The following is a 26,089-nucleotide window of genomic DNA, read 5'->3' as shown; positions in this document are numbered from 1 at the left end:
GTACCCAACACAGTAGCTGTGGTGGTACACTGTCCTACCAGTACTGTTAGCAGAGTGAAAAATGGTGGGTTTAAACCAGTATCTACTGTTGTTGGGCCATTTGGTTACCAGCTGGTTCCTATGAAAACTGTCCAGGTCCCAAACTTTGGAGAAGCAAGGAAGTTTGGCAGATGTAGATAAGATATTGGGAAAATACAGGAATTTTAATTTGCAAGGTACAATCTCCAGGTCTTCCCACTGAGGTCAGCTTGGATATTTTCAGTCATAAACATTCCCTGCTGTGTAAATTCCTGCTGACCTGTGATCAATCTCCACAGCCAATCACATAACCCTAAGAAGCCAGTGCAGAACTTTTAGCAGTACTCAGACTCTCTTGGACCCAGCCTCATTCCTCTAGTTACAGCATTTTCCAGATTGTGTCTAATGTTTGCATACAGGGTACAGCCTTCTGAGGGCAGGCTTTTTTTTTTAATTTTGAAAGGTGACTGCTTTAATGAATTAGACAAAATTTCAAATAAAATCAGAACACTATGATCCATCACTTCTCTGATCAGTAACAAAATGCAAGATTCATTCGTTACAAGCCATGTGCAATTAGGACCCCGCTCAAAGGCACTTGCAGGACTGTGGTCCAGCCTCAGGTGCTACACTACTTTCCATTGTCAATGCTGAGCATTAGCTCCAACTTTATGGCATTAGCAGCAAATTGGTGGATGCCATCAGAGAGGTTCTCCACAGCCATTTGGTCCTCATTGTGCAGCCAACATAAGGCCTTCTCATCCAGAGGTATCTTCTCCAAGTCACTAGTTGGGCCACTTTGACAGAAAGTGTAGGTGCCATCTTGCTGTTATCCTTGATCAGATCCTCCAGGAGATTTGGTGAGATGGTAAGGAAATCACAGCCTGACAGTGACAGCCTGTGACAGCCTGATCTCACTCATGTTACAGAAGGAGGTCCCATGACAATGCTCTTGTGGCCAAATTTTTGTGGTAGTTGTAGATTTTTGTGATACTCTTCACTCCAGGGTCCTTCTAGGGTTGATAGGATTTCTTGTCTGTATTTGTCACATGCCAGTCAAGGATGTGGCCCACAAAGGGAGAGATGAGTGTCACACCTGCTTCAGTACAGGGCACAGCTTGGGTGAAGGAGAAAATCAGTGTCATATTCCAGTGGATGTCATGCTGCTCCTCCAACAATGTTCCAGCCTCGATTCCCTCCCAGGTTGATCATAACATGATGAGAATTCTGTCCTTGCTGATCCCAGCTTCTTCATAAAGCTCAGTGAGGTGCCTGTCTTGGACCACCATTGCATCTTTATCAAAGGAAAGCCTTGCAACAACTTCTGTGGATACATGGCCTGGAATTTTTAGTATTTCTGCTCCAAACAACACAAAACGTTTATCAATGGCATGCTTAATCTGCTCCTCTTGTGTCCCACCCAGCCTCTTGCTATAGGTAGTGGCTTCCTGCACCAGCTTTTGGTAGGCAGGCATCTGTGCTGCAGACAGGGTCATGGATGGGTTGGTGATGGCATCCTGGGACTTGCTCATCGATGGTGTTGAAATCAACCATGTGGGCCACCACGGTGGTGAACTGCTTGAGCTGGTCCAAGGCAGCAGACCCCATCCTCTGGCACTTTACTGGGGACACCACCACCCCCAGCACATACACACACACACACACACACACACACACACACAGTGAAGAGTCCACGGTTGAGGCGGTAGATGGTGTGTGGTAACCCCCAGAGCATAACTTTTACTTTTCTTTTTACTGTTTTTATAGCATAAGTTATGCTTTTACAGGGCATAACTGGTGCTCTTCTGTTGTATATTACAGTGATAGAATGCAGAGAGCAGTGGATGATGAGTTGTGAGTGCAGACTTAAGTAATGAAATGGAAAAAAAAATTGCCATTGTTGCCAGTGAGGAATCCTCTGGGTAGAATTCCAAGTCCCGAGTGCTTTTATTGGGGAAATTTGTTCATACTCAGTTGGGGAATATTCCTAATGACAAATAGAGGTCAAAGATTTCCAGAACACCTGGTTTGAGATCAAGTTCCTCACACTCTGCAGGGGCAAGACTTTATTTACTACCTTAATGAACGAAGTTTACTTTAGGGCATGAGGTCACCAGGGAAGTAGAGCTGTTCCTTAGGGTCCCATTAGAGAGGGAAAAGGGGAGAGAGAGATGGAGGGAGCAAAGGATGGAGGAAGGGAGAGAGAGATAAAGAGAGACAGACAGAGACAGAGAGAGGCAGAAAGAGACAAAAAAAGACAAAGAGAGAGAAGAGAGACAGAGACACAGAAAGAAAAGTAAAAAGAGACACAGAGAAAGAGACAGAGAGAAGACAAAGACTGAGAGAGGGAGAGGGAGAGGGTGAGGGAGAGAGAGAGAGAGAGAGAGAGAGAGAGAGAGAGAGAGAGAGAGAGAGAGAGAGAGATTGAGAGGATGCTACCAATCATTTATAGAAACTGTAACAGAATCCCTTACCAGCAAACATAGGACTTTTCTCTTAAAATTTCCCACCTTTGGCTAGCTATAAAATTTTGCTTAATATGATTTGGATGCAACTATCATTTGTTTTTATAGTTTCATTTGTCATTTGTATTTATGGATGGGTGTGTTGCCTACCCACGTCTTTGCTTGTTTCAAATAAAGCATTGTCTGCAATTTCTCTATGATCTTTTCTTGCTGTTCACCTTACATCATATTCATCAATCTTTATAGCATTGGCTTTCTGTTTCAGAGTTGACTACTCAATTACAATATGATCTAGAATTAGTCAATGCATGCTTAAGGAATAAGGACAACATAGAATTATTGGAGCCAGTGCTTTATAATAAGCCTTTTGTCCAACCTGAGTAAGCACATGAATGTGCTGTTTGCAATGAACACATATGTTCGACAGGAGTATGTTTGTTAAGACCCAGCTTAATCATGATATCAGGATTACTCAGCACTCTAAATTCCCTTGCAGATTTACAGTAATGCTGTTCAGAAAACAGACTTAGTTTACAAATAAGGACTTTAGAAAATGCAACTGAACTTTGGAAAAAAGGGGAGTTTGAGCACACAGGCTATAGGCATTCTAGGGTGATGGATTTTATTCTTTCCAGGCTAATTTCAAAACCAATTACAGTAAAATCCATTCCAATCTGTTTTGTTTGTTTGTTTTTGTTTGTACTTTACAATGATGTAAGATCAGGTGCAATCACAGAAGAGCCCACGCACTTAGAGATAACAATGGTCAGGATTGTTATACAGACACCTGTGAAGTGGACAGTACTGCTGTAGGGAATAACCTGGGGCATTGTGCTGTAGCTTCCTAATCACTAGATGTGTCCCAGCAACTGAAAATACGAATAGCAGTTTAAGTTCAAGCCTGCCTTTGGCTTTGCTAAGACATACTTGGTAATTTTCTTTTATGCTGTTTGCAGTGGGATATGAGGTTATTTCATATGTAGAAAATATGCTTATATGAAAATTATCAATAACTGGAAAACAGCCATGCAACTTATATCCCATATAAGGACAGTCATGTTCCTTCTATATGTATTTTCTGTAGATCCTGGAAGATTCATAGGACATTTAGCTGAATGCACACCAGAGTTTTATCCATATGAATACCATCTAATGGCATATTACTATGCTTGTATCTGTGTTCTAGTAGCTCAAGGTTTACTGTAGCTTTGGAGTCAAGAGTGCCAACTGTTCCTTGCTCCAGGAGTTAATAACTGTGAACTTGAGAAAGTTACTTCAAATATCCTATCATTAAAATGGAGCTGTTAGAGTCAGTGATTCAGAGTTTTCTAAAATCAATTAGATTAGATGCTCTAGGCACTGCTCAATTGCAGTTCCAGGACTGTAAAACTTGTCACTTGCTGTCATTATCACCTCCAGAATGGGCCATACCTGTAACCATCCTTAAAAAGAAAACAAACAAACACACAAACAAACAAAACGAGAAAAGAAACAATCTGCAGTGCATGTCTGCGAATGCTTCTCTGCAAGCCCACAGGACAGGATTAACCCCCTCAGAGATTTGTCCTCTTTGCTTCTTTCTGTTAACTGTGAACTCTGCCCACCATTTCAGAAAACTGTATTTCTCAAAGCCTGCCCTGGGCAGAACTAGGAAATAAATTGGCATTTTAAAAAGCTCTTTCCTAATAACTGCTAATGGGTAATAATGGCTTAATGCATCTGCAGAGTAGCATGTCTGCCACTTTACAGGATGCTCTCTGGCTTGGTCCTGAGAGAGGCCAGCAGTGGATTTTCTGTATCCAAAGGATGCTTCTCAGAAGACCAGAGAGCTCTGGGGCTTCCTTTGCCATTCCAAACACATCACGTGGACCCTTACACAACCACAGTGCATTTCTTTTGCTTTTGTCTCCCCACACTCTCCTTTCAGCTCTGAGAGAATAGAGCCATGTCAAACAGCAAACCATTAAGTGCAGAACTAAGGTTCAATGAAAACATTTCCATGCTAGAGAACACCAAGGATGAAATAGTCTGGGGATCATCTTTGCTATATTATGAGGTACAAAGTAGAGAAGAAAAAAGGTGTGGAAAGAGATATACTTTGGTATAACAATTTTAGGGCATCTCCATTTAGAAATACTAAGTACATGACTTAGTGGATCACTTGGTAGACAAAGTTAAATATCCTGCCTCAGTCCCTTGACCTAATTTACATTTTTTATTAAATTGCTTTGAATGCTTCCTATGACAACAACTAAAAGGCGGTCATTAGTAGAATGCATATTTTTTCTCACATATACGGTATTCTATAGAAATCCTCACCCCTACATAAGAGAGAACATATACCTTAAACTGTGTTGTTCAAAATCTAATAGTGTGCAAAAGTCATTTGTTTTTATCCATTTCCAGTACACAAGGCCTTAAGAGGATCCAACTGCTCTCTTTAAAATAAAAAAATAAAATAAAATAAATCTTTGTCATGTGACCATGTCTGTGTGTGTGTGCATGTGTGTGTGCATGTGTGTGTGTGTGTTTGTGTGTGTGTGTGCGTGTGTGTGTGTGTGTGTGTGTGTGTGTAAAGCTAGCTTTTTCCTTTCACCATAAGGGTTCCTATGATAGAAATCAGTTTGAACTTGGAAGCAAGCACTTTTACCTGCTGAGCCACCTTACTTACTCTCCAAGTGCTTTCTTGTGAGTGTGGATGAGCTTTGAATGAGACCAAATTTCAGTCACTGCAACAGTCATTCACCAAATATTGAAAAAATAAAAAATGCAGCCAAGAAGTGGTAGCACTTGCCTAGCAAGCGCAAGGCCCTGGGTTCAGCCCCCACCTCCAAAAAAAAAAAAAAAAAGAAAGAAAGAAATGCTAAAATGCTATCTCTCCCCTAAGAAGACCTAAATACCTCAAATTCTAGACCCTGCTCTCTGCCAGTAAGTAGGTAAAAGGTCACATTTCTTGAGCCTGCTCTCTGTATGGAACTAGGTGAAAGGGCATAAGATAGGCCCTTAAGTCATGATCCCAACCTAGTAAGACAACAGGAAGCTTCTCCCAGGAACTAGCTCACCATAAAGTTAGATTACAATCTTGAAAACAATCTTGAGAAACAGGAAGCTTTTTCTTGTGATTTTTCACTGATATTCTCGACATTTTCCAATGATGCCATCCCTAACCCCTTGGGTTGTGGTTTCTTCCTTTAAATACCCCTTCTCTCAGCTACGTGGGGTCAAACTCCTCTACCCCTGTGTGGGATACGAGATTCGACCCGAGTACACTGGTTCTTATCAATAAACCTTGTGTGATTATAGCAAGAACGGTCTCATGTGAGTTCTTGGGGGATCGTGTCATTCCAAGACTTGAGTGAGGGTCTCCGTGCTCCAGGGGTTTTTCAATACCTACTCAATTTCTTCAGGTTTCATCTCCAGGAATTTCTGTGTCAACATTATCACTTTTGGAATTTTGGCTTTGATATCTGATATTTAAGGCTTAAATTTCCCAGAATCTTGATTTTACTATTTAGTAATTTATTAGCAGTGGGAGGTGGCTGATATCATTTCATCTTTAATTTTTAAACAAAACAATACGAATAAGACTGAAAGACTTAAAGTGAAGTGAGTTTAAAATCTCTGATCCCTGATGTGTTGTCAGTGATTATCTGCCATTGTTACTATGAAGGCATCTCTCTCTCCAGCAGGCAACACAATGCTGCATGTGATAAGGACTAGATAAATGTTTATCCCATTAATTTAGAATATGCACCCTAAGCTTTGATGATGATGTCTCCTTGAACATCTTCTTTAACCACATGGGAGGTGTAGCAATAATAGTACAAACAAAAATTGATTGCAGAGTTCTGTAGCTTCCAGGCTCAATGGCTTGTTTTGATTTGTAGGGACATAGCCAGTATCTTCCTTGCTGGGAGTCTCAGCACTTTCACTTGCTCCACTTGATCCTGGTTGTTTGCACATATATCTTCGTGGTGGCTTTTCTCCACTCCCATGTTCTGCTTCCCCCCATAATACCCCTCAAGACATCCATATCACAGGTGTATAAGAAATTGGAGTCCTTCAACTGTTCACATCAAAGTAAAGTTCTGCCTCTGGAGGTAAGTGTATCTGTTCTTCCCTTTATTTACAGGACACCTCTATTATTTATTACCTTTCTAACTGTCTATCCACTTTACAGCTAATGGTCTTTAGAGAACCTGTGTCCTTTCATCTTTGCTTCTTTCTCTCTGCTACAAAAAGTACATTAGCACTAAAGTAATTATAAACTCTGGTGACAATTCCTCACTTAGGTAGAGAATCAGCTACCTGGTTTATTCTGCTGAAACAAAAGCACGGGATCAGAATGAATAAAGCATCATGGAAACACAGCCAGAGTAAATCGAATTTTTCGAAGGAAAGATAGATCCTCAATGAAAGCTACAGTTAATTAAGCTTTCACCGCCTCTGCAATGCCCCTTAGAGGTACTGGGTCATAGAGAGCTAGGGAAAGGGAACTCATACATACTATCTTTAAGTTCACTGAAGCACATTATTAATTTTAAACGTCATTTCACTAAACAACTAACATGACTGCACCTGTAAAGTAAGGATACCCTTAGCCACTTATTTCTGTCTCTAGAATACTAACCACCTTTTTCTCCATCTTTTCATAACAAATGGAGCATTAAAAGTGAATAAATTCATTATCAAATAGGCAGAAATCTTTGTGACTTAGCAGGGCTTCTTAGCCAAGGAAACAGTCAGCCATGCTGATGAAGGTGATGATATAAATGATGACCATTCTTTCTGTTCATTTGCACATATTCAGGAGGCAAACCTAGTTATAACTGCTCAATTTATTTCAGGGCATTAAAGTATAAGGCAATGAAGGATCATTAAGCAATAGGACTCTGGTCTAGAGATTTATTAAGTCAGGGTATATCAGAAAATCAAAATCAATGCATTCAATTTTTTAACTTCAGACTTGTGTGTGACAGCTTGTAAAATTATGATAAAAGTAAATTTACCACACTCATTAAAATCATGAAACCTCAGGTCAATTACTTGCCAGGGCAATCACTTGAATTTTAGAATTTGCTCAATCACATTTACTGAGGCTTACTTAATCTTTTTTGTCCTTTCATTGGCTGGCTTGTTGTTGTTCTTGTTGTCGTTGTTTGCTACAGTTTGTTCGTTGGTTTGAGATAGGATTTCTTTCTACATAGTAATGGCTGTCCTGAAACTCACTGTATAGACCAGACTGGACTTAACCTCATGGAGAACAACCTGCCTTTACAGATTAAAGGCATGTGTCACCATATCTGGCCCACTGACTATTTACTAGCATTAAGATAATAATAGTGTCATTTCATGGTGATGTAAATATTAAATGAATATGAAATATCTTAGAATTTCTGACTCATCAAGGGTTTGATTCACTTTCGTTATTGATATTGTGGATTCAAGATTACAGTTACTGCATTAGTTAGGGCTCCCTAGAGTAACAGAACTTAAAGAATGAATATATAAAAGTATAAAGGGAGGTTGTTAGAATGATTTACAGGTGGTGGTCCAACTACTCTAAGAATAGCTGCTTATGAATAGAAAGTCCAGGAATTGAGTAGTTGTTCAGTTCTGAAGCTGGCTGTCTTCAGTATATGCTAAAATTCTGAAAAAGTCTCTAATACTGGTGAGAAAATGGGCCTGATAGCTAGACTAAGAACACGCAGGCAGAGCAAAAGGCTTCCTTCTTCCATGTCCTTTACATAGACTTCTAGGAGAAAGTGTGGCCCAGATAAAAGTTAGGACTTCCCATGTTAAATGATCTGGATTGGAAGTTGATCTTCCATATTCAAATGATTCAATCAAACAAAAATCCCTCACAGGTGTGCCCAGCCATTTTTGTATATTAGTTAATTACACATGTAATTAAGTTAACAACCACAACAGACACCACAATTATGTATTGACAGCTACCATTAATTCATTGTATTTCTTCCAGACTACTTCTTGACGAGAAATACTCAAAGAAACATTTACTCAGTTCTCAGCTCTCACAGCTAGTAGGTACAAGGAACGTGTTGTTAAAAGTGTGGATTAGAGTTGGAGGGCACCTGCCCTTGTTTCCTTCTTCTTTTTTTCTTTGCTTCTTGTTTCCTGGAATGAGGAACTGGACTAGGGATTTGTGGATGGTGGGAGAAACATAAAGTTTATTATAGATTGATAAAAACACTTTCGAGTTGAAAATAGGGCAGAGCTGGGTAAAGATCATGGGCTCAATGGACTGGTGTCAGGAGCACTGAGAAATTTATATGGGTTACTTCCATGCAAAGCACTTATTTTGCAAATGCTCTGTTTTGATTCTCATAGCCCATTGTGCGTGTGTGTGTGTGTGTGTGTAGTGTATGTGTGTGTGTGTGTGTTGAAGAAGGTCTCAAAAATTTCTTCTTTTCCATTGTTTTCTTTTTAAATGCTTATGTTGATTAGTTACTAACAATATTTATTACCCTACTTTCTACACTTGATCTTAGTCAAAAGGCCAAGAAGCGATTATTACCCTACTTTCTTATCTCCATTTCTCACTGAGAGCTGTGGTCCCAGAAAACATTCTTGATGCACAAAAATAACTTCTTTTATGCTAGTAGGAGTCATAGTCCCTAACATGGATCATGAAATACTCCACCTGGTCTATTCATTGCTTGCAGATATGGTTCTACTTCAGGTTTAGACCTCTCTGCATCAAAAGATGTTCAATAGCATTGGGGATTAATATTTTTATTTGTAGCACTTGTTTGGTTCTAGAAGTCACAAGTCAAGTTACTACATTTGAGATTTAGGAACTAAAAAACATCATCCAGAATCAAAAGTATGAGCACTGGAGCCACTGAGGTGAGAATTACATATGAACTCCCTGTGAATCCAACAAGAGAGCCCAGCCATGACCTTTGATAGATATCAGAATTTAGAGGTGAGTATTCTTAGCCATCTCCTTTGCTTTATAAAACTTTATTTAATCTTTGTGGAATCATTCATCCAAAACCAAAATGACCTTAAACATTATATCAACTCCTCCTGTCTATAATGTTAAGATGGTCAAGGTTCCAAAATTCTACAGGACCTTTCTGCAAGGGATTCAAAGATTTCTTTTATATTTGCACCATGGCCAAATAATAGAATTCAAACAAGGAAACCAGATTTCTTTAGGAATCTCATGATTGGAGATGGCAAAGGCACCAGTCAAATGGCACATTTTTCCCTGAAAGAGATTTCAAATAGTTCTGACAGACCACATTCCAGGTGAAGAAACAAAGGTAGGTAACCTGCCCCCTTTTCTGAGCATCAAATTCTGTAGTCTCCTGTTCCTGTGCAGAGCCAGAGCAACTAGTATCTCCTTTCCCCAGGACAGATGCCTCCCGACTTTGAAGAGGGCAGACAAAAGGGAACCCAACCTGGCACTTGAATATTGCAATCCATTTTTCGTGACAACACTCTCCTGGTGCAGATGGCTCCGAAATTTGAAGGAGGCAGGAGTTAGTATCCTTGAAGTGATACTAAATGCCCAATCTTGAGCTATAGGAAAGAGGCAATCAAGTATTACTAAGCAGCTGTGAGCAGAACCACGCTATTAAAACATGCTGGTCTCCGATAGCAGAATAAGTTATTTCTTCCCAGGTCAAAAGGTCTTTCTACAGCTGTGCTATTCTGTCTCCCTGTCTGAACAAATGTTTTCAGGTTTGAAGGACCTCACTCTCTTTTCCCTACCCAATCAGGTAACACCAGGGGCCCAGAGCCCCAGCTTATGCATCCTCATATATATATATATATATATATATGTATATATATATATATATATATATATCAAACCCCTAGACTTGGGGGTCACTCTCCTAACCTGCACAGTGAGAGGGACAGCAATCAGGTTCTGTGCTTGCACTATAAGAACTCCCTTTGCATATTACATTAGTATCACAATTTCTGACAGTCTCCTTGGGGGTCCCTCAAACAAGGCATAACAAAAGATGACCTTTGGAACTCAGACAATTATGAGCCAATGGTGGATGGTAGCTCTCCTTGACTAGGACTGCTTAGATATTGTGTATATCTTTGGACCTCACTTCAGGACCTTTTCATTTCAGGATCTTGAAGTCAGACATGAAGCTTCCCTCTTCCTTAATTTTACCACATTGAAAACATTCATTTGCTCTGCTTTCTGCTACTAATTTAGCCCTTTTAAATGACTTATTGAGGAGGGATGCAAGACATGAATTGGGACACAGATTATAAAGTGTCAGACACTTCTGTTGCCTACTTTTCATAGGCCATAATTATCTTCTTAGTATAGTCTACCTGAACCCTGCTTATTTCCATGACTGGGTTGTCAGCATATAGGCTAAAAAACTCAAATAGATATGCAATATTTTTTCAATGAGACAGAGAAGTTTCATGATGTCCAAGGCCCAGCCAAGAGTAATGGTTACAAAAAAGATTATCACTTATGCGTACTGGGGGAGCAGTTGTACTATGATGAGAGTTTGACAGGCCACATTCTGCATAACACATCACAATACACTGAATTGTGTAAAATGTCTTCTATGTTCTTTGCTCTGTTTGTAAAGTAACAAAAGGCTGCTGTTGGTTTGACAGATATGCAAAAAGCATGTTTCCAGAACTGCTGAGTAATATACCTGAAGTAGAATGATCTCTAAGAGAATAGTTAAATATCCTATTGCCCAAAGAACACAGGAAAACCTGACACCACAGTATTTAGGTTGTGAGTCCTCATCTCTTTCTAGCTCTATTTCTGTGCCTTATTCATAGAACAGCATTAGGACATATGTAGAATCCACATGCAATGGCCAGTTTTATCAAACTAAGGAAAATAAAAACTTACCATCTTAGTCACAAAGCTTATGGGACATGTTGAAGGGGACAATTGCACAATCCCATCAAATTAAACAATGATCATGGAACTCCTTTTAATAGACAAATATTTAAATAAGTAACACAGTATTGTAAAGGAATTTTAACAATGGTAATTATAATTAAAAAATTAGTTGCATTTTTCTTAAAGGATACCAAAACACAAAGATATTTCATCAACTAAAAGAAAAAAGACATTTTTTTTGAAGAACCCCATGTTGACTAAAGGAACGGAGCTACAATTCATTTTCTGGTAATGAAACTCAAGATCCTGAAATTTCTCCCATCAATTTGATGCAACTACATCAATAAACATATTCATATGGACTTTGAAAATGCTTCAACTTCATATACAGAGGAATAGGACAAGATATTACACATTTCTCTTACATTTTATGTTTTCAAATACATTTATATGAGATTAAAATTTTTTAATATTTAATATTTTACTTGATATATTTCTCCATGGTAAATTTTTTTATTTTATTTTTAATGATGTAGTAAATAAAGATATGGTTATGATTTTGCTGCTCAAAACCATTATCTCATTGTTAGGGGCATAACAGCTACTATTTTTGTGTTATTTAACAAAAATTTTGTGTGACTTAGAATAATGGAAGGTTTGTAAGATAAGAACCTGCCACCAGACAGCTGAAATAGTTAATAAACCTGACACAGGCCTTGATATGCAAATGAACTAACCAGAAGTAGCATCAATATAAAATTGACAGGCTTAAGTCCTTAACCCCAATAGTACAACACTGCTGTCGAATGAAGCTATACAAAATTTAGAACTCTGAAAGTAGTCATTAGGATTACACATCCCTGCTCTCAAGACACAGAATCTCAAACCTCTGCACTAATTACATCTGAAAGAGGACTTTGAGACTGACCTCTCTTGTTTCAGTTACTGGCCTCTGGTTTCAGTTACTCTTGAACAATTGGCACCACTGCTGGGCTCACACATACTTGTCTGTTATCGCTAGCCTCTGGCTTTGATGCTTTCAAGGATCTCCTGTGCCACCAATAGTGCCATCCTCTGGCCCTGGCACATCTGAAGGACTTTACAGTGGATGTGAATCAAAGCTTTTAAAGCCTCCTTTCTAGAGAAACTTTCACAGTGCAACCTTGAAGCAAGCAGAATATTCCGTTTGACGTCTGTTCCCTGCCTGGGTGAGGTAACTGTTTAGCTTTTATCAGTGTAAAAGGACTAATACAAAATGTTAACCTGGTATTATAAGAGATGTTTGTGTGAGTAAACTAAGCATATTCAAAAGCCAAGTCACAAATTGACATGCTAATTGCTGAGCACCTGACAGTCCACCAGCCATATTCTCTACACTTAATACTCCAGCTTTATAATTTTAAACATTTTGCCATGCAGTGATTGCACATACCTCTAATCCCTGAACTCAGGAGGCAAAGCCAGGTAAATCTTTGTGAGTTTAAGGCCAGTCAAGTCAAAATAAGTTCCAAAAAAGCCAGAGTTACAAAAAGAAAATTATCTTGAAAAAAACAATTAAAAATCAAACGTTTAACTGACTTTGTTAAAAAAGTTATTTTTTTATTATTCACGACAATTTGGATAAAATTAAAAATGCTTCTACTACATTGAAATTTAACTGCATTTACCCTAGCTAGTGATATCCAAAGATGCAATTTAACTCTTCTTATCCAAATTATACCAAATATGACATTCTCTAATAACAACAACACTCAAGGTATTTTATATCCTATATACTGGTATTTCTTGGTTTAATCAGTATCCATAATAATCTATAGTAATATTATGCAGAATATTTTACTAACAAAAATGAAGTAATATCACATGACTTCTTCCGAGTAATCTTCCATCTCCTACCATTTAAATATAGGTAGGTTAGTTTACTAAGGAGATATAGTGGTAAATACAAGGGGAAACATATAGTTTATCTAGCTTTTTACATTATGTAAATTTTGGGGTTTTTAGATGCATATTACCTTCTCTCCATTAGACCGAACTGTGTTTTTGATTATTATAATTTTAGGTCTAGGGATACTAATATATGTCAGATATAAAGATTATGTCAGATACAGTGGATGTGGCATGGGGGAATCAGATCTGAATCAGGGGGGCTAATGGTTGGATATGATCTAAGCATTTCTTGCTTAATGGCCTTTACCAGTTGTTTCTCTCTCCTGAAGTCTGCTTTTCTACCTACTATTCAGCCTCGTCTGCACCTGATCAAGGAATCCATCTCCCTAGCTATGAAGTAGATTGTAGTAAATCATGGGTGTTTGGTAAAGAATGACCTCATGCATGACCAGTATGTGATTTGTTGCCAAAGCAGGAAGCTGAATATGCTATGCCTTAAAAGGCCAACTTATTGATTAGAACTGTAGTAAAGCTGAGAGGTTGGAATGTTACAGGTCAAAAATCTAATTGCCTTCTCTCAGGCTAGCTTTAGCACCCTGGATGGATATTCCTTACCTATCTTTTGTCAGATCCAGCATCTTGTGACTACTAGACATAAAACCATATTAATGTGGCAGAACAATAGCCCTGAAGATTTTGTCATCAGGTAGCATCTGAATCCCGCAGGACAAACTACCTTATCTTTTTTGTAACCAGTCTCTCTGATGTTAGCTCTAGTGTAGTAAATAATGTCTTTATTTGTAGCATGTTTGTACTATTAAAAGAGCAACAACTAGCAAATGTGTGAAGCTGTTTTTTCATTGCAAATATGGGACCTGGGGTAACCTAGTCTTATGTTTCCCCATAGTCATTCAAATTTGGTTCCAGAATAAACTAGCTCTTATTCCCTTTGGGGTAAAAGCTATGATTTGTTTTGATATTGCTGTTGTTTTTGGTGGTAGTGGTACTGGTGGTGGTGGGAGCGTGTGTGTGTGTGTGTGTGTGTGTGTGTGTGTGTGTGTGTGTGTGTGTGTTTGTGTTGGAAAACATGTTATCTTTACCTTTTTGTGTTTTCTTGGCCTCATAAAGAAAAAGAATTAGTGACAGAATCTCAAAGTTAATTTTATTAGAATTTCAGGAAAAAAGCAAGACTAAAACTATAAATCTAAATGGTTGCCTGGAGTGGGGGTGAGAGAGAGAGAGAAAAAGAGAGAAACAAGGATGTGTTTCCTATTAGAAGTAAAGGAAGCAGATCAGTTCAACATTAAGGTCTGAGTGAAACTGTACAGGAGTCTTCAAATAGAATGAATGCCCAGAGTTTCAGGTTAAGCAAGCTTAGAATTGAGCCTAGTATGTGAAAAAGATAAATGAGAAAGAGAAAAACTTAGAATTTTGGTGCTAGAGCTTAAAAAAGCAGGCAATCTTAGCATTGTTATCTGCAAGCAATGCATAAGAGTAGAAGCTTCTAAGCAGACATTTCCCATTAAGCAGAAACTCCCTTATTCATTCTATCTTTTCAACAAATTTCAAGGCATACCAATTCTGAGAAGCATTTCTTGTCCAGATGATTAGCAGTCCCATTTCTGTTATTCAAGGAGCGTAATAGTATGGCTGTATTACCTTATACTCTTTTGGACAATTCAGAATGTTCAATCATCACTAAAGGTTAGAAATACAAGTCATTTCATATTCTTTTAATCAAAATTATGTAAGAGTAATGTGAATGAAAACTACTAAATAGAAGCTGTGTCTGAAGAGACTGATTGACTGATTAGAATTTAAGTACTATGGAGAGATTAGAATGTTGCAAGTCCAGAAAGTAATAACTTTATGTGGAGCTAGCTTGAAACATTAGAATAGCCTTTCATTCCCACAACTTCTGTGTCAGATATAATATTCTGTCACTAATAAGCGAAAAACATAGAAATATATTAAGTTAGTAGATGTCTCGGCTTCTTGTTGGGGTCTACCTTCATATTCAGTTGCTGATTTTTGTGCCTAGAGATCTAGTTACAGTCTGGAGGCTGGCATTGTCATGATTATAGAAACCTCTCCATTGTCAATGTTATGTAAAGAATACTGGCTTATCTCTGCTTGGGTAATAAAGAGCTGATTAACCTATAGCTGGCCAGAGAAGATAGAAATCCTGGACTTCCAATCCCAGCCAGGGGTCTCAGAGAAAGAAGGAAGAAAGACAATGTGGAAAGTTCATGAGGCAGAGAGTCCAGGAAGAGTCATAATGAGCAGATTACCCAGGGATTCTCTATCAGGACACACATAGAGGGAGCAAACCAAGGTGAAAGTTAGATTGAACATATGTCTGGGAAATAGATAGCTTAGAGGTTTAAAATAGATGAATATCTGCCCAGTCATAGTAGTTAAAGCTTGTTAATAACTTAATATGTCTTTGTGTCAAGTATTTAGCAGCTAGAAGAGGAACAAATATGGCTATCATTCTGAAATGATAGCCTACACTTTTACCAACTCAAAAGCTAACAATGTCATCTGATAGCATCTTAGGCATATAGCAAAGCTTCTCTTATCTTGCTGTCAGAATTCCCACCACATATTTTAAATTTGCCTTTATTTATGACCTTCCTTTGAACTATAAAACTATGAAATGTCATAAAACTGTTTTCACATTGGAACCTAGTATTTCAGGTAACCCAAACATATGGTCCTAGACTATAGTCATTCAATGTGGCTCTAGAATGAACTATCTTTTATTGTCTTCAAGATGAAAGCTGTATATTTTGTAGTGATAATATATTGAAAATAAAGAACAATTAGAAGTAAATAAATATGCAAAATAGGCATGTTTCATCAAGAAATAGCCTATCCAAAGCCTTTTCATCTCCTCCATATTTTCTTTCATAGGCAATTTCAAATAATGAAGAATAATTGCAACTTTTTTCCTTTCTTAAAATTAGTGTGTTACTTTAATTTTTCAAAACCTACTTTTAATGATGGTTCTTAAACACTTTAACCTCACTTTTATCCCACCACCCAGCACAGGTAGTAGAAAAGAAAGGATATAGGGGAGGTGGACCTGTTTAGAAAGACGTCTTTAGAGCAACTCTCATCTGTACTCTCTGAAAATTAGCAGTTCAGTTCACAGGTCAGCAGCAGCAGCTAGATCCACTTACAAACACTTCACAGATATAGTAACTGTCCATCTCAGTACAGTCAGGATAGTAAACACAAATCATCACTGGTAGTCCTACCTTGCAGAAATAGTCCTGCCTCAATCTTGGGACAAGTCAGCAAGAGGTTCCAGCAGGAATGTCGGGAGAAGTCCTGGGCTGTGTCTCTCTCAGTTAAGCAAAGATGAGTAAAGACATCAGACCAAGACCCATTGTAGCTAGCTCTATAAGCAAGCCTGGCCCACCTCTGTTACAGTCCATTGGGCCTATTTGTACTCCCATCCAACATCACGTCTCCTCCACAAGTCTTGGCTCACTCTGTGTCCTAACTCAGCAGTGATTCTGTCTCACTTGACATCATCAGCCAATCAGCCTAACTCTGAGAACATGGCAAGAAATCCCAACACACTACCAGAAGACTTTTGGTATTTTTCTTTCTGTGCAGTCCTGACAAATGGAGCTCAACTTTACAATGTAATTATACGCACATGTCATTTTTGAAGAATTTTTCATCATGTGCTCTTTCATGTGCTTGCTTTAGCAGAACATCTTCACTTGTGTCTATATCAGCGAAATGTCCCTTCATGAATTTGCCCCAGCAAAACAACATCCAACACAACTGACTTTACAAAAAGTCCTGGAGTTTCTATTTCATAAGTGAGTTTGAAGAGAAATGAAGATGGGAATCTCAAAAGCTGATCCTGAGGAAGGGCTGAATCTTCAACTATCTCCAAGCCAACAATTATCCAACTAGATCGCTAATAATGTAAGCATATTGCAAAATGCCATGTGTCATTTTTATTAGATTATCCAATTTCAAGTTCACTCTCAGTGACATTATGACAGGAGATTTTTATTAGAATATATTGATTATAATTAATAGTGAGCTTAGTATAGTATTTCCACAAATGTATGCAGCACACATTTGTTACAACCAAATTTCATGCCACCCTATAGTTCACATTTTTCCTAGAAACCACTAATCATGGAGGTATTCTAGCTTCCACATATGGAAAAATAGATTTTAGGAGAATTATCAAATACAAAGTGGTATTATACATTCTTCATTTAATAACTCTTTGTCATGTTAATCAAGAGACAATGACCCTCATATTAATGTACATGCTCAGTATAGGTAGTAAGAGTAAAAACAAAAACCAAAATCCAAAGGCAAAAAAAAAAAAAAACTCGGACGTTTTCAAACTTGCTTTTTATTTACAGCATAGGGAAGGACACAAAGGCAGGTATTTTAGAAAGAGTCAGTGCATTCTTTGCTGTTTAGATTCTATTGATAAACGTATGAAAGTTTTTCTCTCCATCCCTACTTTGTGTGTCCTTCTAGTATAATTTTATGTCTTACCTGTCTACATAACTGTGTACAAAATGAAGGTTCTCTCTTATTCAAAGCTAAACTTTAGAACTCTTGACTATTTAGTGAAAGACCTCCGGAGAGGACCTTTCCCACAGGAGGAGACCCAGGCGCCCAATGACCGAGCTGAGTCCACTCGGATGCAATCAGCAAGAGGGTTTATTGGAAAACACAGGTACCTGTGGGCACACAGTCTCTTCGGAGGACTTGCGCGCCCAGCAGCTCCAGCATGGGGCTTTTATAGGGTTTGGGGAAGCAGAAGCGGGCATACAGAAGCAGATGCATAGTTACGGGGATTGGTGGATTCAAACAAGGCACATAGACATGTTAACATATGATTGGCTATTTCACATGATGAGGTAATAAGGTATAGCTGCACACATTGGCAGGTTTGGGGCGTCCTGAATGTCGGGGGCTGGGGGCTTATCTCTTCCTGGCAGGTGGCCTTTGAGTCAGATCTGGTACTCCTGGTCTGTTCTGCATTCCTTTTCTTTTATGGTCTGTTAGTTCTAGCGGCAGGGCGGGGCTGCCTGGACTTGCTTTTCACAGTGTTTAGTCCTGAGTTTGTGAATTTTGAAACATACTCTTTTAACTTCATATTTTTAAACCTTAAATCTGTATAATTTTCCTTTCATTTATGAGATCTGATTTCCCTACAGTTTAGCACTAATGGTTTAATTTGTAGTCACTCTAACTGAGCAATAACAATTTATATGACCAGTCTATTTGCTCTGGATCAGCCCTTCCTTTCCCATATAGCTGTCAACATCAGTTATCATCTGGTAAAGAAATACTGACATTTTGTACTTGTATCATGAAAGATGTCTGCAATAGCCCATCTCTGCTGGAGCCGTATCACAGCAATGCACTCATAGAAATCAGCTCAAAAGGATGCTTTGCTGTCTTCTGAGCCCAACCTTCCCAAACAAGGGAGTAGTTGCACCTGACCAAGAAAATGGCTAGATATAATGACAGTGTTGTCAAACATTCTTTTAATTTCAAGAAAACAGTGTTACTACCTGTTGAGAAAACAGAGGCTGAGCTTTCTATAAGAGCATATCAATGGCCATGTGAATTTTCCCTTCATGGAGTGTCTTTTTAGAGCCAACCAGGGAACTGGGGACAGGCCAGGCAGGGAGGATTTCACATAGAGATGTTTTCAAAATCATTCCATCTTTTGTGATTCATCAGAAGAGATTCCAGTTTCTGTATTTGCCTTTGGTAATCCTATCTTTCCTTTTAATGAAATTTCTCACAAAGAAAACACAAAAGACAATATTTTAAGATCAAAATCTAAGGGCTAAAACAACCAAATGCTATTACACACAACAAAACTTCACTTTGAGAGATTGAGACTGATTGCTATCTGCCTGACAAATGAGATATAGCAACACAAGCTTTTCCCCCCAACTCTAAATTAAGCATCCTTGAAAGACTCACTTTCAAGAAAACAAAAATACCAGCAAATGCAAAATTAATCAGAAGTGTCTTATAACTGCCCAGTAACCAATTCTAGTTCGGAGATTGTTCAAACAGCTGCCTAGTGCTAACTGCCCCCCCTCCCACCTCCACCACCACCAGGGTTTTCTTTTCCCACATTTTTTCCTGCTAGGAAAACATATACATAGAAATAAGAACTAAATCAAGAACTCCCAGCATCCTGCAGAACAGTCTAAATGTATTTCAAACTACGTTGTCAGTTCTTCAATTACCACATCCTAGTCTTATAAATCAGCAGGATGATTCTTATATTCTTTAGCATTACATAGAAAGGGTGCTTTATTTGTATCCTCCTTTGCATTGAGACAAAAGATTTTACTGCCTATTCACAACTATAATACATCTGTTTGCTGAGTTGCCAGAGATGAAAGGGATGGCTCTCACTTTACGTTTGTAAATGATAAGACATAGAATTTAGCTAAAAGTTAAAGGGACACTAAAGAAGACAAGTCCAAAGAGAAAAGGGAGAGATACAGATTTGGGAGAGGAGTATCAGTTCTATACTGAAGCTGTTGCTAGTTGATTGTATGTCTAGTCCTTTCCTTCCTTCTTTCTTTCTTTCTTTCTTTCTTTCTTTCTTTCTTTTTTTTTTTTTTTTTTTGGTTTCTGGACATATACCCAGGGTCCCCAACTTATTTTTCTGTCCGGTGAGGGTTCGTGCCTCAAGCCCCACGTCAGGTGCCACTTGCCCCCACCAGTGGGGACCAAGTTATTTGTGGGGGTTGAGGGGGACCCATACCTGCAGGAGAACGGGCGAGAAAGAGGAGCAAGACGAAGGTCTGTTTATTGAGAGGAATATACAGCATTTAAAGCTCTGAAGCAGGGACTGAAGCTTGGGGGGGAGGAGTACTGGGAAGTGCCCAAGGACATAAGGTGAATCTCTAAACTGCAAGATATCCTCCTTAGACAAAGAGGCAACAGTCTTCCAGGGACATGTACTTTCTTGGAAAAGGTCAAGCCCTTCTCAGGAATCTGCTCAGGGCAGGGTGCCTAGTCTGGCAGACCGGTCCCAGTCCCCAACATTTTTTCAGCTCTATTAACTTGAGTATTTCTTATTTACATTTTGATTGTTATTCCCCTTCCTGGTTTCCAGGCCAACATCCCCCTAACCCCTCTCTCTCCCCTTTTTTCCTCTGTGGGTGTTCCCCTCACCTTCCTCCCCCCATTACTGCCCTCCCCCCAACAATCAAGTTCACTGGGGGTTAAGTCTTGGCAGGACCAAGGGCTTCCCCTTCCACTGGTGCTCTTACTAGGCTATTCATTGCTACCTGTGAGGTCGGAGTCCAGGGTCAGTCCATATATATACTCTTTGGGTAGTGGCTTAATCCCTGGAAGCTCTGGTTGGTTGGCATTGTTGTGCATATGGGGTCTCAAGCCCCTTCAAGCTCTTTCTGCCCTTTCTAAGATTCCTTCAATGGGGGTCCCAATCTCAGTTCAGTGGTTTAATGATGGCATTTGCCTATGTATTGTCTGTATTCTGGCTGTGTCTTTCAGGAGAGATCTATATCCAGTTCCTGTTGGCCTGCACTTCTTTGCTTCATCCATCTTGTCTATTTTGGTGGCTGTACGTAGTCCTTTCTTAACCAACTGGTTTTCAGGAATTCTTTGTATGACATGTGAACTAAGAGAATAAACTAAAGACTTTCAAGCATTTGTAAGAATATGAGTTTTTATCATCAGGTGTAGAGTAAGAGGCTACTGCACAGAGTCTCCCAGCTTTCTGAAGCCAGTTAATCCTCCTAATTAGATTGTGCACTCTTGACTGAAATTTTGGCATCATGGAACATCCTCTCCGAATATCATAAATATCTAGAATATGCCTCAACCCATTAGGAAATGCATTTGGAAATGAGGAAAATTCAAAAAACAGAACAAAACAACAAACAACAAAATGAACAAAACAAACAACACCCCCTCCCCAATCACTAAATCTATGGGCTAGCCTGTGGTCCTTAACTCTATTACTTTATTCATGTTCTCCTAATCTTGAAGCAGGACACAAGATGAGGAAGACTACAGGGACCTGGAAAAAATGAGGCACTTACTCAATTTTACCTGAAGCTTCTTGTCAGGAGAGAATTCAGAATCAAGCCTAGTAACATTCATTTAAGGCTTTCTAACTTACCAGATGAAAACACATATTTTTCTAAGAATCCCACCAGAAATCCTATTTACAGAAAATAACACAGACTAAATCCCCCTGCGTGTCTGCAGCAGCTCCTGGTTTTACTTTATAAGATTGAAATAATATTGTTGAAAACCATTTTGAAATCTCAGTTACTCAAAATCAAAAGGAAGAAAAATAATAGTTTCTCAGGAAAATTTTGATTCATAACTTGAGAACCACCAATATGGTGTGTATCACTAAAAGACAACTGATTGCTACTTTCTCCAGAGCCCATACTTACCCAATATAAGTTTCTTTCTCTTAAGCTTTATGTTTAAAACCTAGGTTCATACATATCTTAATAATGTGACTCTTCCTCAGGAAATCTCCTCTATGGTTTAGGTATGCTTTTATCATTTTTCTGAAAGTCTTCCCTTTTATGTTTAATAGAACTCTAATTCTGTTTCTTCCTGGGTAACCCTGAGATTCCTATCTATATTGAAGTTCCAAATCCTGAGTTTACTAGTCAAAGTCTCTAAAAGTAAATACTTCTTACTGCAGACTCTATCATGTGGAACCATGTCTCAGTCACCACTGGAGCACCCTGAGCATAAAGCAAGAAAGCATGGATTTTCTCAGTAGATCTGACTGAAAGTTCCTGGAATGATTTCATTCCTTTCAATTTTGCTGTTTAAAAAAAGATATATTTAATCAGGCATCTCCGTTTCTCCCTCCTACTTTTCATGTCTAGTTAAGCTCTTCCAGGAAGCATCCTTCCAGAACTTGAGACTGACAGTAACTCCAGATGCAGTTATACAGACTAAAAGGCTTTTAGGAATTTTCAGTCATTGTTTAGACAAAGAGGCTTTTTAATAAACTACTATACTTCAAATTCTTGTCCTTGCATTCCATCCACATATGTCAAAATCTTATCTTGGATCAGTGACAATGTTTTGCTGGGTATGTACAGAAAAATAAAAATGGAAGAACCTCTTTACAGATTCTGTCATTTTGCTTGGCAAGACATTACTTCATAGACAGAAAGAAAGCTGTCTTATTTATTGGTTTCAGAGATAGTTTCTAAAAACAAAACAAAGTAATAACAACATTTCCACCTCAGTATAACAGCACCATCCATCCAGCATCTTCCTTTTTCTTACTGCCCTGCCAGCAGAAACATGTTAAAAAAAACCTGAAAAAAAAATTCTGTTAACAAAAGTGTCAGTGTTTCCAAGTGAAAGTGACATGAGGAAATTTTAATCAGAAATTCAGTGGCAAAGGCAAGATTTATGCACAAGAGGTTTGTCCTTTGCCCATCTTTCTTCATTTTTTAAGTTGGCTGGTAGGGACCTACTTAAAAACAGAATGCAGAGTACCCAGAGATTGCCACCTGTATTTCTCTTATATGACCTTTCACTTAGCAGGCATTTAAGCTTCCCATTTCATTCTGTATTCCACACTAAGGGTGCAACTTGGGTTATATACTCCCATACTGAGGTTGTCCTTAAGGTTTCCAAGTTTGGACAGTTACAAATAAAGACACTATAAACATCCATGCATAGGAATTGATACGCACATGATTTCAACTCATTTAAAAACCTAAGGCTACGATAGTATGATCATACAGTATGAATGAGTTTAGTTTTATAAGAAACTTCTTTCAAATTTCCTAATAATAGAACATTGTACTTGCCAAGCCATGTCTTCTAGTGTCTGATGTTGTCAAGGTTTTGGATTTTAGCTTTTCAAATGGGTTGGTATCTTTGTTTACATTTACTATTTAGTAATATATTTTACATGATTTTTTCTTCTACATCCTTTACTTAGTATTTTTAAATATACCAATTTTAAACTATATTTATTACATTTGTACTTATTTTTTCTGTATGTGTATGTGTGTGTGTGTGTGTGTGTGTGTGTGTGTGTGTGTGTGTGTGTGTGTGTGTGTGTGTTCAGTCATGGATTTATGCAACTGTGAGAATCTGGGGATCAGAAGAGAACTTTGTAAGGGTCATTTCTCTTCTTCCACCACATGACCCTCAGGGATACACCTAAGCCATCAGACTCAGCAACAGGTTCTTTTCCTGATACACCACCATGCCAAGTCAATACTTATTTATTTATTTATTTATTTATTTATTTATTTATTTATTTATTTATTTTTACACTCCAGATTTTATTCCCTTCCCGGTCCACCCCCAAGGGTTCTACATCCCATATTTCCTCCCTGAGCCCTCATATCTCCCCCTCATCTCCACAAGGATATCCCCATCCGACCCACCCTGCCAGACCTCTAAACTTCCAGGGGCCTCCAGTCTCTTGAGGATTAGGTGCATCTTCTCTGACTGAACCCAGACCTAGGAGTCCTCTGCTGTATATGTGTTAGAGGCTTCATTTCAGCTGGTGTATGCTGCCTGGTTGGTGATCCAATGTCTAAGAGATGTCAGGTTTCCAGGTTAATTGAGACTGCTGGTCCTTCTATGGAGTGACCCTTCGCCTTAGCTTCCTCCAGCTTTTGACTAATTCAACCAGAGGGCTTAGCGACTTCTGTTTGTTGGTTGGGTGCACATATCTGCATCTGACTCTTTCAGCTGGTTCTTGGGTCTTTTGGAGAGCGGTCATTGTAGGCCCATTTTTGTGAATGCCCCATAGCTTCAGTAATGATGTCAGGTCTTGGGGCCTCCACTTGAGCTAGATCTCACTTAGAGCCTGTTGCTGGACCTTCTTTTCCTCAGGCTCTTCTCCATTTCCATCCGTGCAATTCTTTCAAATAGGAAGAATTATGGGTCAGAGCATTGGCTGTAGAATAGCAGCCCCATCCCTAACTTGATGCCCTCTCTTTCTGCTGGAGGCGGATTCAATAAGTTCCCTCTCCCCACTGTAGGGCCTTTCATTTAGGGATCCTCCCCACTGTTTTGAGCCCTTAGAGTCTTTCACTTCTCATGTCTTTGCTACATTCTAGAGGGTCTTCCCAACCTCCTCCCCAACCCCATGTTGCCTGTTTCCATGCTTTCTGTTTGCCCTCAGGCCATGTTCCCTTCTTCTTCAACCTGCATTCCCTTTCCATTCCCTGTCCCTCCCTCCCTCCCCCCCTGGGAGTTGCTTTCTTCTCCCTCCCAAGTGGAACTGAGGTGTCCCAACTTGGGCCTTCCAGCTTTTTGAGCTTTATGACTTCTGTAGACCGTATCTTGTGTATTCAGTACTTTTTGTTTTTGTTTTTGTGGTTGTGGTTGTTGTTGTTTTTGTTGCTGTTGGCTAACATCAACTTATTAGTGATAACCATGCATGTCCTTTTGGGTCTGCGTTACACACTCAGGATAACATTTTCTTTTTTTTTTTTCTTTTTTTTTTCCGGAGCTGGGTTCTGAACCCAGGGTCTTTCGCTTGCTAGGCAAGTGCTCTACCACTGAGCTAAATCCCCAACCCCAGGATGACATTTTCTAGTTCCATACATTTGCCTGCAAAACCCAGAATGTCCTCATTCTTAATATCTGAATAGTATTCCATTGTGTAAATGAACCACACTTTCTGTATCCATTTTTCTGTCATGGGACATCTGGGTTGTTTCCAGCTTCTTGTATCACAAATAAGGCCACTATGAACATAGTGGATAGTGTTACCCTGTGGCATGGTAGGGCATCTTTGGGTTATGTTCCCAAGAGTGGTGTTTCTGGATCTTTAGGTATATCTATTTCCAATTTTCTGATAAACTTCCTAACTGATTTCCAGGGTGGTTGTACCAGTTTGCAATCCCACCAGCAATGGAGAAGTATTACTCCTCCATATCCTTGCCAACATGTGTTGTCACCTGAAGTTTGATCTTAACCATTCTTATTGATGTAAGGTGGAATCTCACGGCAGTTTTAAGATTTTCATTTCTCTGATCACTAAGGACTAGGAACATTTCTTTAGGTGCTTCTTAGCCATTTGAGGTTCCTCTGTTGTGAATTCTCTGTTTAGTTCTATACCCCATTTTTTGATTGGGTTGTTTGTGTCAGACCTTCCTGGGCCCCTCAGTGTTTGGACCCTGCTGAGCCTTGCTGATGTATGTGGAAGCTTTTGTTCTTAAGAAAAGAACATCTTGGCCTTTGCTGTTTGACTGATGGGTGGTAACACCCTTAAGTCAGTTCCTTTTTTTTTTAAATTTTTTTTTGTTCCTGTTTTCTTCCTGAGAACTTAAACTTGTTTTTTCTATGTAAACTTGGTTTTCCACTGTGCTTCCTGGGTTTTTCCAACTGGTGGGCTTGGGGTATATGTACTGTGAACCTCAGTAAAGCTTTGGCATTCTTTTACCATGAATAACCCAAGTCTTTGTCTTTTGTTAAGTCCCTCAGGACTATGCCTGGTTCTTGGTACAATGGCATTGCGGGTTCCATTAAGTGAAGTACCCACTGAGATTTGGAAAGAGAGGAACCTCTGATCGGATCATTTCAGGAAGCCGGCAGTGAAGTGAAAGGAACATATTGGGAGAATGCCACCATGTTGGAGCCCCAGTAAGTGGGATACAGTGAAGGACAACACAAGAACTGAAAGCACTTGCAAAGGAAAGTAAAAAAGATTAGGGCCAGTGGTGAATAAACCTTGTAAAAAGGGACAAGGTGATGGTAAAGTGTTTTTGTGTATGTGTACTTTTGGAGTTAGGCTAAAATCTAGAGAAGCAAAATCAATTTTCATAGATGCTTTTAGTCTCTG

The 26,089-nt window shown here is 39.0% G+C and overlaps 1 pseudogene; it reads right to left on the bottom strand.

Annotated features, from left to right (window-relative positions):
• Positions 1–649: 649 nt before the first annotated feature.
• Taldo1-ps1 (transaldolase 1, pseudogene 1) lies at positions 650–1,668 on the bottom strand (annotated as a pseudogene).
• Positions 1,669–26,089: the final 24,421 nt, after the last annotated feature.

This window comes from Rattus norvegicus, chromosome 9 (assembly GCF_021556685.1).
Source record: "Rattus norvegicus strain SHRSP/BbbUtx chromosome 9, alternate assembly SHRSP_T2T, whole genome shotgun sequence".
Taxonomy (NCBI): Eukaryota; Metazoa; Chordata; class Mammalia; order Rodentia; family Muridae; genus Rattus; species Rattus norvegicus.
The sequence above is the reverse complement of the archived record's forward strand: the minus strand, read 5'-3'. Positions and strand labels throughout refer to the sequence as shown.